Genomic DNA, 18,254 nt, shown 5'->3' with positions numbered 1-18,254 from the left:
AGGCAGCCTGGACACTGCAAACTAATCTGACAAATTTCAAGGTGAAAAAGCATAAATGGATAAGCCGTATATATGACCCTGAAACTTTTCAAAACCCCATAAAACCTATACATGGGGGGTACCATGGCGCTCGTGAGACCTCACTGAGCAGAACTAGGAGTGTTTCAGGGCAGTAAACTATATACTAACAATAATATTATCAGTGAAAGTACAGATTGTATGTGAAAAATGCAAAAAAACCAAACAAACACTAAATTTGGCTAGGGTTTGTGCCCAAGTGGCTACTAGAAAAGACTGGGCATACCCCATTTTGAATACCCTGGGATGTCTACTTTTTCAAATGGTATGCCATGATGGGGGTAATTTTCATTTCTTGGCTGCCATACGGTCTCAAAGGCAGCCTGGACACTGCAAACTAATCTGACAAATTTCAAGGTGAAAAAGCATAAATGGATAAGCCGTATATATGACCCTGAAACTTTCCAAAACCCCATAAAACCTATACATGGGGGGTACCATGGCGCTCGTGAGACATCACTGAGCAGAACTAGGAGTGTTTCAGGGCAGTAAACTATATACTAACAATAATATTATCAGTGAAAGTACAGATTTTATGTAAAAAAAAGAAAACACAAAAAAAAACGCTAACTTTGGCTAGGGTTTGTGCCCAAGTGGCTACTACAAAAGACTGGCCATACCCCATTTTGAATACCCTGGGATGTCTACTTTTTCAAATGGTATTGATACCGGAGAAACTGACGGAAGCCAAGCACAGAGAGATGGACACAGGTTTCTTCAGGAAGGAAGAGATTCTTTATTGGATCACCGATCGGGACTCAGAGGGACTAGCGTCACCAAAATACAGCAAAGTCTGAGTACTGAATACATAGAGTACATTCCTTATATAGCACTGTAGCTCCTCCCACAATTAACTACACCCACACATACCCTTAACCTATTTAATGAATAGAGTCTAAACTCATCCATCCGGTCTAACCACGTGGCTCATCTGATACAAAGGAGAGGGACGCGTAATTCCAGTTCTTACATTCCTGCACCTGGTCAGTACAGTGATGACAGTATCTTAGCTACGTGTAATTAACCAACTGATACTACAAACACATATACATACATATGCCTTGTGGCAATCTTAGCCTGCTAAACTTGTATTTTACTGGAATTACATCACATTCCCCCCTTTGATGCCTCTGATATTTCACAATTACTTGAGGCATCACTTAACCTTGGTTTGCTTACACCGCAAGTTACCTTGAACCAAACCAGACTTATCTTATGATGTGAATCTTTTCAACACTCATCTTCCTGCATAGTTTCTCCCTGATCTAAAGCCTTATACTTATATATGGCCATTATCTGTGCAGCAGCCTTCCTCTCTGCTATAGTTCCTATCAGGCTTTGCACAGACCTAACTACTAAGGGTATAAGACACGGCAGGAGTAGACACAACAGTAAAATCAGTAGGACTCCACCTACCACTGCCTTAAGCCCTCCAAACCACTCATACCAGTTACCAAACCAACTACTTGGATTGTACCCTTTCCATACCTGAGTAGGCACATGCGCTAGTTTAACCATATGGCTAGTAAGCTCAGCTATTGCTTGCCCTTCGTCATCTATTTGAAGACAGCAATTGCTCAGGTTAAACTTCCCACATACACCTCCCTCTACTGCCAAAAGGTAATCCAAGGCTAATCTATTTTGGTACACTGCTGTCCTCATCCTGGTATTATGCTTCGCTAGAAGATTGAGTGCTTGTGAGGTCTCATTAGTAATAATCTCAACCACCGCCTGTAATCTTATAATACGGTTGAGCATATAAATTGGGGTTCTATAACCAAAGGTACCATCTTCTGCCCACGTGGCTGGCCCATAATAATCTATGATACGCTGGGGAGGCCATTCATTATCTTCCCAGGTACCTATCTCTAAGGGTCCCCTTTTCTTCCTATGATTCACATCATACACTTTAACACCTAAAGTCTCACCTGTTTCAATCGGTAACAAGAAGAAGGATGGTTTGAGCATACCCAACACACATGCCCCTTCCCAGTCCTGTGGCAACTCCGAATAGGCTTTCTTACCACAGATCCAGTACAAATTTGCTGGGGCTCTCCAGGTAGATGTGATGGATAGATCAAACCACACATCCTTTAAATTGGCGTATCTAGCAAACGGGTTAGATGGTTCTGAGACATTTGAAGCCGACCACCAAGTTGTATTTTTAGTATCATCATCATAAGCTTTTTGCCCTAGACAAGTTAATTCTCCTACAGAAGTATTATACATTATTCCTTTCCTTGCTATGCAAACATAACCTATGATGGAGGTCTTTAATCTCCACTCAGATTTACCTCTAACACTCAAATGATAATCGGCTTGTGTAGATATTAGTTGGTCAACTGCCTCAGAACCGGACATTACCTCCTTTGCTTCCCAAGGCCATTGGTCTCCCATGTTAGTACCTCCACACACATAGCAGTTGGTAACATTAAGACTACCGGCAATACTTTCAGCTAGGTCAATGAACAGGTTTTTAGCATTATGGGGGATCTTATTATCTATACTCATCTCTTCGTAAAAGGAATGGTATACTTGATGAGTCTGGGAGGATACCGTATCAGTCTCTATCCCTATAAATAATATTGTCCCAGGGTCTAAACCCGTCCCGTATATTTGAAACACAAATAAATTACCATATTTATCTAAGAACTTGTCGGGGTTATTTATAAGAATATGGACTGGATTGCATTCCATAGACTTACAGTATGGATTGGTAGGCAACTTAGTAACAATCATGTCTTTGTCTACTGTCTGTCCCCAAGTCGCCCACCCCACACAAGACCAATATGGACAAAAGTTATAGTCTTTATTTGGGCATCTAGGACTCACATATTTATTTTTGCTACTGGGACAAATATATTTATCGTTAGACCCATACGTCCTCTCCCATCTAAGATCCCCACATACATTCCACGGCTTTCTACCACTCGATATCGCTTTACACGCATCAAATAGCAGAACACCCGAAGAATGTACGGATTCTAACACCGTTTTATTAATTAGGGTCCCCTGAGGATCTCCATTCCTGAGAGTCAACCAAATTGTACGAGGTTGATACTCCGGACTGAAGCACTTAGGTTCTCCTACTCCTAAATGGCACACACTATAATCTATATTTAAGTATCTACATCTCGATACATCTCCTTTACACTCGTATTGTGAATGCCAAATTAGGGTTTGGGAAATATGGTTACCTGTTCTCGTAGTCTTAATGCATACCTCACAGCTAGGAGTGTCGGTACCTCTACCTTCCTGAATATAAAAACACATATAAATAAACACTATCAAAAGCACATCTTTCGCCGTCATCCTCAGTCTTCGTCCGTGCGATGGAACCTCAGCTTCCAGGATGTGAGGGCTGCAGGGAATGGAGTTCTGCTCGTCTTCACAGGTGTCCCTTCGAGACTTTCCTGGCTTATACACTATGTGATGGTAAGCGGACAGGCTTTATTATGGCCTTCTCACTCACACCTGTAACAATAAAATTTGTAATCCACAATAATTCCTCGTTACTCCGACTGAGTAGTGCGTTTCAACCGGATCTTGCAGGGATTCTCTGGATCTGCTGTAATTTGCCAAGAATCGACTGCTGCTGGTTTAACCCTGGAGTGATGTATCCACGGAGTCACTTCTGCTACTTTTATTGCTGTAGGGGTAGACAAGAGAACAACATAAGGACCTCTCCACTTGGGCCCTAACGGTACATTATTCCACTCTTTAATCCACACTTGATCTCCTGGATGATAACTATGAACAGGGGGATAAATATTCACAGGTAATCTATCTTGTACCCATTTCTGTACCTCCTCCATAGTCTTACCCAACTCTACAACCTGCTGCCGGGTAATTCCTTCTCCCAACTGACTCAAGTCCCCCCTTAAGTTACCAAGTACGGGAGGTGGTCGCCCATACATGATTTCAAAAGGAGAGAGGCCCATCCTTCTGGTAGGGGTACTGCGGATTCGCAATAAAGCTATGGGTAAGAGAACGTTCCACTTAAGTTGGGTTTCCTGACACATTTTAGCCAACTGGTTCTTTATAGTTCTATTCATTCTCTCTACCTTACCAGAACTCTGGGGTCTATATGCAGTATGAAGCCTCCACTTTATACCAAGCATATGAGTCAGTTGTTGTAGGCACTGGTGAACAAAAGCTGGACCATTGTCCGATCCTATAGAACAGGGTAGTCCATATCGGGGTATTATTTCTCGTAGCAGGAATCTTACAACTTCTCCTGCTTTCTCTGTACGAGTAGGACATGCTTCTACCCAGCCTGAATAGGTGCACACAATTACCAACAGGTAACGATGTCCACCCGATTTAGGCATTACTGTAAAGTCTATTTGTAGATCGGACATGGGGAGTCCCCCCATAAACTGGACTCCTGGTGGCTTTACTGGTCCTTGTCTTGCATTATTCTTAGCACACGTTACACATCTGCGTACAATGGCCTGAGTCAAGTTGGACAATCTTGGTATGTAGAAATGTTTTCTAAGAGATTCTTCAGTACTGTCTCTCCCAGAATGTGTCCCGTTGTGATAATTTTGGACAATTTCTACCGCTAGCGATGCTGGTATAACTATTCTTCCATCTTCTAGCTGATACCACTTGTTCTCCAGATACTTTCCCGGTTCAGTCTTTAACCACTCCTCTTCTTGAGCTGTATAAACTGGAGTCCATTGGGACAGTGGAGTTGGTATAAGAGCAGCTATATGCCCTACATACTCCTGTCTTCCTGATTCAGCAGCACGCTTAGCTGCACTATCTGCCATCCGATTTCCCTTGGTTACATCACCATCTCCTCTCAGATGCGCTCGACAATGTATGATACCGACTTCTTTCGGCTCCCACACTGCTTCCAATAGTTGTAGGATTTCAGCTGCGTACTTGATTTCTTTGCCTTCTGAATTCAGTAGTCCTCTTTCTTTATACAAAGCTCCGTGGGCATGAGTGGTTAAAAACGCATACTTAGAGTCCGTATAGATATTTACTCTTAAACCTTCAGCCAATTGTAACGCTCGTGTTAGTGCTATTAATTCTGCCTTTTGTGCTGATGTTCCTTTCGCCAGTGGCCGAGCTTCTATCACCTTGTCTATTGTTGTCACTGCATATCCTGCATAGCGGATCCCTTCTTTCACATAACTACTGCCGTCGGTGTAATATTGAACATCGGGGTTCTGGATGGGAAAATCACGAAGATCTGGTCTACTTGAAAATACTTCATCCATTACTTCCAAACAATCATGTTGACTTTCAGTAGGTTGCGGCAAAAGGGTAGCTGGATTTAAGGTGTTTACAGTCTCTAAATGCACTCTTGGGTTTTCACACAACATTGCTTGATACTTGGTCATACGGCTGTTACTAAACCAATGATTTCCTTTGTAATCCAACAACGTCTGTACTGCATGTGGGACTCGTACATAAAGTTCTTGACCCAGAGTGAGTTTATCGGCTTCAGCTACTAGCAGGGCGGCTGCAGCTACGGCTCTTAGACAAGGTGGAAGTCCGCTGGCCACTGCATCCAATTGTTTAGACATGTAGGCAACAGGTCTTTGCCATGATCCCAAGTACTGTGTCAATACTCCCACAGCCATTCTTCTTTGCTCGTGTACATACAGGTAGAATGGTCGTGTGTGATCAGGTAGACCTAATGCTGGGGCACTCATCAAAGCCTTCTTCACATCTTCAAATGCCGTTTGCTGTTCTTGGGTCCATAGGAAGGGGTCGTGCTCTGTACCTTTGATAGCTGCGTACAGAGGTTTTGCCAGTATCGCATAGCTGGGAATCCATATCCTACAGAAGCCTGCTGCCCCCAAGAATTCTCGCACTTGTCTTCTATTCTTGGGTATTGGTATTTGGCAGACAGCCTCTTTTCTCTCTGGCCCCATAATTCTTTGACCTTCAGAGATATGGAACCCCAGATACTTGACAGTTGGCAAACACAACTGAGCCTTCTTTCTAGACACCTTGTATCCTGCCTTCCAGAGAATGTGTAGTAGATCGTGCGTTGCTTGCTGACAGATTTCTTTTGTAACTGCTGCTATCAACAAGTCATCTACATATTGTAACAATACACACTCTCCTGGGATGGACTCGAAATCCAATAGATCTTGACTTAGGGCTGAACCAAATAGGGTAGGTGAATTTTTAAACCCTTGGGGCAGTCTTGTCCAAGTCATTTGGCGTTTTGAGCCCGTTACAGCGTTCTCCCATTGGAAAGCAAAAATACATTGACTTTCTGCGGCAATTCGGAGGCAAAAGAAGGCATCTTTGAGGTCTAAAACTGTGAAGTAAGTAGCCCCGCCCGGAATTAAAGCAAGCAGGTTATATGGATTGGGTACAACTGGATGTATACTAACAACCGCATCATTGACTGCTCTTAAGTCCTGCACAGGTCGATACTCATCTGTGCCGGGCTTTTGAACAGGCAGCAATGGGGTGTTCCAGGGGGAAGTACAGAATTTTAGGATACCATACCGTATGAACTTATCCAGATAGGATTGGATGTTCTTCTTAGCCTTCTGCGGAATGTGATATTGTCTTAGGCTCACTGGATAAACCCCATGTTTCAGTTCAATTTTTATTGGTGGAATATTGCGGGCCAGTCCTGGTGGGTTGTTCTCTGCCCAAACTCCTGGTATGTTAAATAATATCTCATCACTCCTAGGGTTTTGGCTAGTCAACACTGTATAAAGTCGCCACTCTTCTTCCTTTGGTACGGATAAAGTCATAATACCTGAAGGTCCATTAAACTTTAAAGATGTTGTTCCATCTGGTAGGAACGTAATCTGCGCTTGTAATTTGGATAGCATATCACGTCCCAGCAATTGGACTGGACATTCAGGCATATAAAGGAATTGGTGTTTTACTACGTGGCCTCCCAATGTACAGAGTCGACTTTTAAGAACCGGTTTTTCAGCACTTCTTCCAGTTGCTCCTATCACAGTAATAGTCCTTCCAGATGGAGGAGCAACTAGATTAGTCACCACTGAATGTTCAGCACCAGTGTCGATCATGAACGCACTCCTTTTTCCCCCTATTGATACATCGACCATAGGCTCCGCTCGACCAAGGGGGATGGAGCCCGGTCGGTATCAATAGTCCTCCATGACAGTGTCAGCCAATCCTACAAAGTCCCTACCTTCTCTATCGCGGGACCTTTGCGCTGCTGGAATATACCTGTCTTCCCTAACACTTCCTCTGTTCCCATTACTCCCTCTATAACCATTACTCCCTCCGGGGCCTCCTCTACCTCTCGCTCTACCTCTAAAGTTTCCGTAGCCTGCCCTGGGTTGGTCTCTCTCGTACTGCTCTCTTTGCGGACATTCGTTCCTCCAATGCCCTTCTTCCTTGCAATACGCACACTGATCCCTACTCAAAGGCTCCCTACTCCATCTACTATTGCCTCTATCTGGGCCCCGTTTATCTACGCCTGCGATCGCTACCGCTAGCATATCAGCCTTTTTACGCATCTTGCGCTCCTCCTCTTTCTTGCTTTCTGTTTCCCTATTCATATAAACCTTATTAGCTACCTCCATTAGTTGGGTGATTGACATACCTGCAAACCCTTCTAACTTTTGTAGCTTGCGCTTAATATCTCCGTAAGCTTGGCTGACAAAGGCGGAGTTAACCATTCGGGAATTGTCTGCGTCTTCCGGATTAAAGGGGGTATACAAGCGGTATGCCTCCAATAATCGGTCATAAAAGACACTGGGCGCTTCATCGCTTTTCTGGATCACCTCAACTGTCTTTGACATATTAATAGCCTTCTTTCCTCCGGCTTTCATGCCAGCAATTATAGCGTCTCTATAGGCTCTGAGTTGAACCATATCAGCACCATTTACGTTCCAATCGGGATCGGTGTTGGGATAGTGTGTCGCGGCCCATGCTGCTGGATTAGCTTGGTTCAAAGCACGGGCTCTATCTTCTAATGCTTTAATGGCTGCTTGATTTATTCTTGTCCTTTCCTCATTGTTAAATAAAGTCATTAGTAACTGCTGGCAATCAGCCCATGTCGGATTATGCGTCTGTACTATTGAGGTGAACAGATCAGTCATGGCTTGTGGTTTCTCAGTATACGAGGAATTATGGGTCTTCCAGTTTAAAAGGTCGGTAGTGGTAAATGGGACATATACGAAGACTGGGTCAGCGTGTGCCATTTGACCTGCGGCATCGATATAAGCTGACCCGGGATTTAGGCGAAGAGGCATCTGATAATGCTTTAATTGTTGGGCACCAGTCAACTGTCGGGTTTGGATGGGGCTACGTAGAGAGGCGTCAGTCATGGGTTCCGGTCGGGGAGAGATAAGGTATGGGGATGTGGGAGGTCGGTTTTGGGAAAAGGTCGTAAATAAAACACTTCGAGCCGAGCTAGATGAAGCTTGACCGGAAGTCTGAAGTGGCGCCAAATCAGGATATTCGTTTCTAATGGGGGTGGGTTCTGGTTCCGGAAGGGGAGATTTAGTACGAGGGGGGGTGGATCCTGTACTGGAGGAGGAAGCGGAAGTGGATGAGGGTAATGAGGGGAGGGGTGCAGGACTTCCTGCGTTTGCGTCACTTCTTCTTAACGGAAAGTAAGGGGGCGGCAAAGGGATCTCGGACTCAGGGGGCGTGTCCAAAATGGGCCTAACACCAGTCCTAGTGGACGAGCAAGTCCTAGCTACCATGAGGCGACACTGCTCCTCGTGGCATGTCTGGAGCCATTTTGGCGAGTCATTTACGGCCTGTCTCCAACAGTCAATATAAGGAAACTGGCCGTAAAGTTCAGGCCTACCCGATACAGCCACGTGTAAGCGCTGTACCAGAGTTGGATCCAAACTGCCACGTGGCGGCCATGCCGCAACCAAAGTAGGCCACTCCCTAGTACACAAAGTGACCAAACGTACAGGAGACATCTTTACCCCAAAATCACAAACTTTGAATCCCTTTTTAAAATTCTTAACCATACATCCTAAGGGATCCGGAATCGTTGACTGCGACGCACCCATACTTAACAATGGAACGTCGTCGACAACGAATACTATACACGCGTACTATTCAACAGTCACACCCGTTTCCTCTGGCAACAGCACCACGTGGTACGGTTACCAAGTGAAACGTACACAATAACAATAAACACTCAGGGAATTCCCGTACACACACAGCTGTTACACCAGTCACTATATAATCAATATTATGCCCTTTGGCGTAACTATACAGTCACCCACGCTATAATTCTCTATATACGAATTACCCGTCTATAACACACCCCAGTAACATCGTCTTTTACAAATAGCGGTTACAGTACGGTTAGCATAGGTCAAAGCACAAGTTAAGGTCACAATACAATTATTAGTGGTTATGGTGTTAAACATGCAATGGACGACAATGATTAGTACTTATTATATAATGTCAGTAAATATACAGGGTTATGGTACCGTGCACTATAATACAGCAACACACTATTAACACTCTCGCTAGACGGCTGAGCTCGCGCTATCTAACAAGATATACACTTTACTAAAACATTCGTTAACACATTTACAATTCCCAACTAAACTATTGGCCAGTACCTTGAATGGACTACCTAAAACTATATACACCCGTTTTGGTTAGCCACACTGCCCAATCACCACATATATAGCGAGCTAGAGAACCGAATTTACACAGGCGCCTCTTAGTCGCACTATCAAAAGTCTAGTGGGTTCCAAATTTACACGCCTTCCCACTTAGCCCAGATAGGATGAGAACTAGCGAACCGAATTTACACAGGCGCCGCTTAGTCTCCCGGTCCCTCCGACCTAGCGAACGTAATATACACCCTAGAACGCTAGTCTAGACAAGACACCGGTGTCCGGCTAGGGCTATCTTACACCTGGACCCCGCCTGACTAACCAAATCAAACGGTCTGACTAAAGAGCGTTCGATCGAGCGGTGCGCCTTCGCTCCTTCCCTCCGACAGAGGGGGCAGATACACAGATTCAAAAACCCCTTTGGGCCTACCGCACAATCGGTATACCCCTAGCGGGTCCTGCCGTCTAAAACAGCAGTTGTCTTACCTCCTCGTTCCTGAACCTGAGTTCACACTCATCGACGGGGACACCCCAGCACTTCTTACGTAGAGGCCGATGATCTCCTGGACAACAGACCAGTGGCGCCGAGACGAAGGGAGGTCCACGCAGAAGTTCAGGGGTGCAGCCGTAGAGAACGTGGGCAAAGATAGACCGTCTCACGCCTCTGCCTCTCAGCTACCGTTGAACGATGAGCTTCCCGGCCAATGCACCAAATGATACCGGAGAAACTGACGGAAGCCAAGCACAGAGAGATGGACACAGGTTTCTTCAGGAAGGAAGAGATTCTTTATTGGATCACCGATCGGGACTCAGAGGGACTAGCGTCACCAAAATACAGCAAAGTCTGAGTACTGAATACATAGAGTACATTCCTTATATAGCACTGTAGCTCCTCCCACAATTAACTACACCCACACATACCCTTAACCTATTTAATGAATAGAGTCTAAACTCATCCATCCGGTCTAACCACGTGGCTCATCTGATACAAAGGAGAGGGACGCGTAATTCCAGTTCTTACATTCCTGCACCTGGTCAGTACAGTGATGACAGTATCTTAGCTACGTGTAATTAACCAACTGATACTACAAACACATATACATACATATGCCTTGTGGCAATCTTAGCCTGCTAAACTTGTATTTTACTGGAATTACATCACAGTATGCCATGATGGGGGTAATTTTCATTTCTGGGCTGCCATACGGTCTAAAAGGCAACCTAGGTCACTCAAACCAATCTGTCAAATTTCTATGCAGAAAATAAAATAATGGACAAGTCGTATATTTGACCCTGTAACTTTCCAAAACCCCATAAAACCTATACATGGGGGGTACTGTTTTACTCGTGAGACATTTCTGAATACAAATATGTATGTTTTATTGCAGGAAAACCGAATAGTATTCTGACATTAACAGTTAAATTGCCATGCTGAAATTGAAAAATAACAAGATTTCATAATTTTTTCAAGTTTTTTAGATTTTATTCATATAAAATGGAGTTCCATACATGAATGTTTGATATTAAATGAAAGCCCTGTTTCCCCTGAACAAAATGATATATAATAAGTGTGGGTGCACTTAGTATGAAAGAGGTAAATTATTGTTGAACAGACATATAGTAAAATTCTGTGGTTTGTTTACATTTTTTTTGGATCACAACTTGTACATTTGGCTGCGGTCTTAAGGGGTTAAACTGTAATTATAAATAACAATAATAATAAACGAAGCGTGGCCCTCAACGCACCCCTGCTCGCCGGATCTACACCGCTCCCCCTTTTAAAGCCTCTGGACGCTGCTCAGCACTGCCAGCCCCTGTGCGCATACTCCTGCACGGTACAGTCAACTTTGAAGCTAACCGCAGCTTGGTTGGGGTCTCGCCGTCTCCTACCCACCCTGGACCTATGACAATGGTTCCAGTGGGTGAACCTCTTCTCCAAGAGAATGAAGCAGGAAAAAGCTCTTAAAAGAGCTTAGTAGTGATTATGCAAGGGAGTATACAGAGCATAGCAATCCCTTGTAGAGATATAGCAATTCCCCAAATAAGAGACAAGAATCTAGATTAAGGGTTAAGCAGGAGCAGAATGCACTGAGGCTTTATTGCTTCTTATATACATTTCCCCACAAGGTTACCACCCATGTGGACCTTGTTAGGCACTGAAAACACAAACTCAACAACCAATCCTTTACAGACACACGGTTAAACACATTCATTACAGTAAATTCTTCCCCTCTGCTTGGAAGATAATTGGACTAATTACTGTATCAGCTCAATTATCTCCAAGCGAAAAATACACTTTTTACACAATTTCTATAACTCCAAAATTATACATCACATTCGCATAAACACTTACATTTTCTGAACCAGCATAATTAGGAAACCAACATACTCAAAAATCATGCGAATCGGTTCAATGGTTCGGGAGATAGCTGGAAGTCCTATTTGGCCGACCGCACGCACATTTTCATGCCCAAAACAGTTCCAGAGAATTTGGCTGTGCGGCCGGTCTATTTCCTATGTTAAATGTAGTTCAAATAGACTAACAGCAACCGTTCGTGCAAATGTCAATGCTAAAGTGCTGTTCGAATTGTCGAACGGTGTTCGACTCTAGTCGAAGAGTTGAAGTTCAGAGAAGGTAAAGTTCAGAGGTGTTCGTGCCCTTGAGTATCCGATTTGAGTTCCATGAACTTCCATGAACTCGACGACCAAACACTGCTGAACCGTTCGACTGAATTCAAATGGCCGCCGCCACCACGTGTTCGTATGTCGAATGGCGGCCACTTCGACTACTTCGGCACTTCGGCTGCATCCGAAGCGCCATTTCACAAGTCCTTTCCAATAGTTAAAGAAAGGGGCAGAAGCAGTGTAATAAAATCCAATATGCCCAAATAACGCTTTTAAAGGGCAATACATCCCAGGGGCCATAGTCACAGGGCAGGAGGCGGACAAGCAGGCCCCTCCATAAACTCATGGCAAACTCCCTTAATCACTTCCTCTGAAATCACTTCCGGGTCAGCACTGTACAGGAGAGGATCACTCACTATCGTTTCAGCACTGATTTCAGTGCATCTGGGCTCACAACTCACTGAATACACGGGTTACTAAGCAACCACGTCTCACTCTATTCACGTCACGTGACCCTACGAGTGTAGTTCCTGGTTTAACACAGATCGGTGAGGGAGAACTACACACTTTATTGGTTATCCACCCATGTTGTAACCCGTGGAGTGCTGGAGGATCTAGAAGAAGGTTATTTCAGTGTATACTGTAAGAACTTGGACATTTCAAAAGAACATCATATACACACTGGGACATTGTTTTGATTTTCTGCTGAATGCAATTTTTTACAAGTTCTTTTTACAACTTGATCTCTCAATTTGAGAGTTATTACCAATTTTGTGTGCTATCTCATTGTTGTTAAGATATAAAGCTGTCATACTGAAAATAGCCAGTAGAGGGCTATGTAGAGGGCAACATACCACTTTGTTTTATCTTACAATTCCCTTTGCTAAAATCAGTACTGGAATTAGAATTCAATAATGAATTAAGATTATGGATTTAGATTAGGTTTTACAAAAAATGGTTTTAGACATGTGCATTCATTTTCGTACGAATACGATTTCGTTCAAAAATTCTGTTGTTTTTTTTTCGTATTCATTTACTAAAACGTAATAGAAAGCCCTAGAAACAAAATGTAAACTAAACGAAATGGCAAATGCTGAATGCATTACCTTTCCGTTTTGTTCGTTTAATAGACTCCGTGCTGCAGGTGATTAACCCCAATTTTTCAAATTTTTCCAATTTTTGTATTACTCAGCCTTGTTACAATGCAGCCGCCCATCCCATGTGTTCCCTATTAAGGGTTAATAATGTATAGGGGTGTGTATAAAAAAATACCCCTTTCTGTCTCATTAGAGATTTTTGCCAGAGGCTCAAGGAAGCAAGGTGAATGGTTAGAGTTAGGACCCACCTAGGGGGGTCTGCCTTGATGTGGCAGGTGGGCTCAATCCTCTCATGGCCATTGGAGGTAACTAAAAGACCTCCATTTGTTTTAAAAATACATAGGGATAAAGGATAGAGCGCAAGTAACATGTTTTTCTTTGGTTTTTACTATGTATTGGGGCTGATGTGTACTGTAGTCATTGCAGCCGCCCAGTAGTGATGGGAGTTGAGCGCAGGACTTTTCTTTCTGCATTTGTATCCAATTTTTGTATTACTCAGCCTTGTTACAATGCAGCCGCCCATCCCATGTGTTCCCTATTAAGGGTTAATAATGTGTAGGGGTGTATATAAAAATACCCCTTTCTGTCTCATTAGAGATTTTTGCCAGAGGCTCAAGGAAGCAAGGTAAATGGTTAGAGTTAGGACCCACCTAGGGGGGTCTGCCTTGATGTGGCAGGTGGGCTCAATCCTCTCATGGCCATTGGAGGTAACTAAAAGACCTCCATTTGTTTTAAAAATACATAGGGATAAAGGATAGAGCGCAAGTAACATATTTTTCTTTGGTTTTTACTATGTATTGGGGCTGATGTGTACTGTAGTCATTGCAGCCGCCCAGTAGTGATGGGAGTTGAGCGTAGGACTTTTCTTTCTGCATAGGTGATTAACCCCCACAGCACGGAGAAAATAACACTGCGCACACGCAAAAAAAAACCAAGGAGGGAGCCTGCAGCGCTACCAGCTCTCTCCTTGTAATAAATATTCCAACCGCCCCCCCCTGCATTAAAACCTATTAGGGTCACTATGACCCCCATATTAATAAAAGGGAGGTTAAATCCTCCCACATGTCACCTAAGAAAATTTAAAGTGCTAGTGACTGGGCAGCTATTGCCAACCTTTCCCCCATGGTGGCAAACACAAATACCTAATATGGGGGGGACATAGTGCCCCCCTGCTCCACCACCCGTGACCTGTGGGTGAGGGCTTTTAATATAAAAGGGGGGACCTAATGTCCCCCCTGGTCCCCACCCATGAGCAGCGTGTGGGGACCTTAATTAAATAAATAATGGGGGGCCTAATATCCACACCGGGTCCCTACCCATGAGCGGCGGGTGGGGACCCTAATGTCACCCCTGGTTCCCATCTACGAGACCCTAATAAATTAAAGGGGGGACCTAATGCCCCCCCAGGTCCCCACCCATGAGCGGCATGTGGGGACCCTAATAAATTAAAGAGGGGACGCAATGTCCCCCCTGGTCCCCACCAATGAGCGGCGGGTGGGAACCCTAATTAAATAATGGGAGGGGACCTAATGTCCCACTTGATCCCCACTCATGAGCGGCCAGTGGCTGCTCGCTGTTATTTAAAACTACTACTAGTGACTGTAACTTAAATGGGGGGGACATAGTGGGCAGCAGAGGAAGTGACCACAAGGGTTCTGACAGCCACCCTGTGCCTGGAACCCCAAGAAATGGGTGTAGCACCTATGCAGCGGTCCACTATGAAGAAAGATACCAGCAGACTGCAAGAACGGCTGGAGGAGTATGGATACCCAGCCTCAGACGCGAGTGACCAGACCTTAGGGACCATATCCGAAAGGAACTCTGGAACAAAGACCTTGGGATGCTCCAGATTCTCCTGAAGGAACCCCTACCAACTCGAGAACAGCGACTGCAGGATCAGCTGGACATACAGATACATCTCCAGCAGCCCCTGGAGGAATGGGTGGCGTAACTGGAGGGGCTGGTCTGGAAAGAACTGTGGATCAAAAACTCTTACCGAGCCTTACAATGGCATGCCGTCCAGCTGTAACCGTGACTAACCCAAGGCGACCCTCCAGAGGCATACGACTACGATGGCCCTGGTCTCCTTTGGGATGATTTGGTAGATCCCTTCTGGTTCACAGACCTGGACTTTGGAGTCACAGACCTGTCTCGCTCAGAGAGGACCCGGAAGACTACTTGAATCTGGCAGGGATATCTAAACTGCAGCCGGATTAGGACCACCTGGCAGACCGGGAGTGGGAGCTCGAACAGGACTACGTACACCTGTTCCAAAGCATAATGCCACCTTACTCAGGTGTAATAGCACGTATGGACGTTGCAACCGCGGGAGCGTGGAGCCCCATCCCTCCTCCCCAGTGGCAGTGTGAGTGCATTGGAATGGAGAAAAATGGTCTCGTTCCCCAGCGGCAGAGTGAGGTCTAGGGAACAGAGACAACCGGTCTTGTTTCCCAGGGGCAGGGTGAGTTATTGGGAGGGATAGCCACCGGTACTGTGGGTGTCATGGAGAGGACTCTGGTGCCACAGACACCCAGCAGGGGAAAGAGCTGGCTCCTCCGGCTCTTCCTGGAGACCTGGTATGGTCGGGTCAGTGGGTAGCGGGCAAAGCTACGTCCGCCACTACCCCTTCCCTTAAGGATGCTCGGCATCAGAGCAGAGCGCACTCAGCCTCTGCTCGCTCCTTCCCCAGGACCCAGTTGGAGTGGAGGCATGGGCCTACGGGACGAGGGCAGGTAGCCTCTGCCCACCCCTGTTACCTCAGGAACGGATAAGTGTGGAGGCGCGGGCCTCCGGGGCAGAGGGCAGGTAGCCTCTGTCCACACAAGGTGGTGCGGTGGAGGGGACTCCGGTCGTCATGGGCCCCCAGCTGGTAGAAGAGCTGGCTCCTCCAACTCTCCCTGGAGCTGAGCCCTGAGACCTGGTACGGTCGGGTCAGCGGGTAGCGGGCGAAGCTACGGCGGCAGCTACCCTTTCCCTTAAGGATGCTCCATTATCAGAGCAGAGCGCACCCAGCCTCTGCTCGTTCCTTCCCCAGGAGCCAGTTGGTGTAGAGGCGCACCCCTGATTCTCCATGAACAGATATGTGTGGAGGCGTGGGCCTCCTGGCAGAGAGCCGGTAGCCTCTGCCCACCCTTCGGGCCTCAACCAAGCCCTGGTAGCCGTGCTGGGTCCCCCGGAGCAAGTAAGAGCAGAGACCCCGACCTCCAAGCCAGGCACCGCCGGCTCCAATCCCCCGCAGCAAAGTGCGATCCAGGGGAAGAGCAAAGCCGGCTCCCCTCCCAGCGATGCCTGGAAAACAGAGCCGGGGCCAACTTGGCAGCCAACTCCTATCATCCTCAGCCAGCCAGGGGAACCACAGAGATCCAGGTTGTAACGGACCGTTTCAGCAGAAAAGGGGTAAAAATCAGTTTAGACGATAATCCCCTTTTCGCAGACAGGCACAGCTACTGTAAAATCACCAAAACTCACGAATTGGATATAGGTGAATGCATCAAACTCCCGAACTGCATACAAGGGAATAAGGTAGCACTCCAAACTGGAACCTCACGAATAGCTGCTAGCAGACGAACAGGAAAAGCATACATCAGCTTACACTCCTAACAATCAATCTCCAACAGCATACAGTGAATCCCCCCAAGAACGAGACAAGTCTCCATGTTGAGGGTCAAGCAGTGGTCTGTTTATTGAGGGCTACCTGCCCCTGTATTTATGCAGGTCTCCCACCTGGTGGACACTCTCCTAGGGGACCAAATGGAAGACTGTAACACAGACAGACATGTATCACATTACAGACTCTCAGAAGCAAAACATCCCCACAATGCATCCTGGTTGCCTCCCTTCTGCCCTGGAGATAATTGGAGAAGTAATCCAATTATCTCCCAGGACAAAGGCAAAACTCCATTACACATGTGGGGACCTAGATACAGTATTATGTTTTAAAATATATAAAGTTACTTGTTATACATTAAACATAGACATGTTACATATCCCCAGATAGCTTAGGTCTGAGTGCACATTATTAGGTGAATGGCACTCAGACCAACCAAATACAGTTTAATCGCCATGGAGCCAAAGTCTTTAATCACATGAATAGGCTCCATGGCATAGCTATCTGGGTTACCACAGTTCACATGAAACAAACTACCGTATGAACGGCTGTTCGGCTACATCCCCACGAATAGGAACCAGGAGACGGATGGCTCAGCGGTGTTCGTGCAAATAAGTGTCCGTTTATAGTTCCATAGTTTAGGTGCCGAACACCGCTGCCCGTACGGTACTTGTAAAATGGCCGCCGCCACGTGTTCGGTCGACGAACAAAGACCACCCTGCCTTCGTCAATTAAGCTGCGGTCAACTGCAGCTTCAGGGTGGTCAATTGGCGGCACACTCCAGCTCCCTGGGGGTCGTGCAATCGGTAGTTTGTTCGGTAGATAAAATCTACCGAACACCCCGGCAGAAAAGGCACGAATAAGCCTTTCTGCAGGGAAAATAAGTCTTTTAATGTCTGGTCCATAGTCCAAAGGCAGCAGGCGGGCAACCAGGCTCCTCCAATGCAATGTGGCGAGATTGGTCTCGTCACACAGGTGATGAGCAGGTGGGGGGGATACAAGTGCTTGGGTGGGGGTTGTCACAGGCTCAAAGCAGGGGGTGGGGCAACGCTTGTTTGGATGGAGGTTGTCACAAGCTCAGAAAGCTGGGGTTGCAAACTGGTTTGGATGGGGGTCATTATGGACTCAGGCATGGGCCTCCGAGCAGGGTGCCGCCGGCGACGTTCCCCAACAGCTGAGTGGAGGTCGGGGGAGAGAGCAAGGGCCAGCCACGACTCCCGCAGGTCCCGAGAAGCAGAACCACAATGGGCCCAGAAGACAACACCTATCATCCTCAGCCAGTCGGGAGAAACC

Source organism: Pelobates fuscus, chromosome 12, assembly GCF_036172605.1.
Source record: "Pelobates fuscus isolate aPelFus1 chromosome 12, aPelFus1.pri, whole genome shotgun sequence".
NCBI lineage: Eukaryota > Metazoa > Chordata > Amphibia > Anura > Pelobatidae > Pelobates > Pelobates fuscus.
This window is presented reverse-complemented; position numbering follows the sequence as displayed.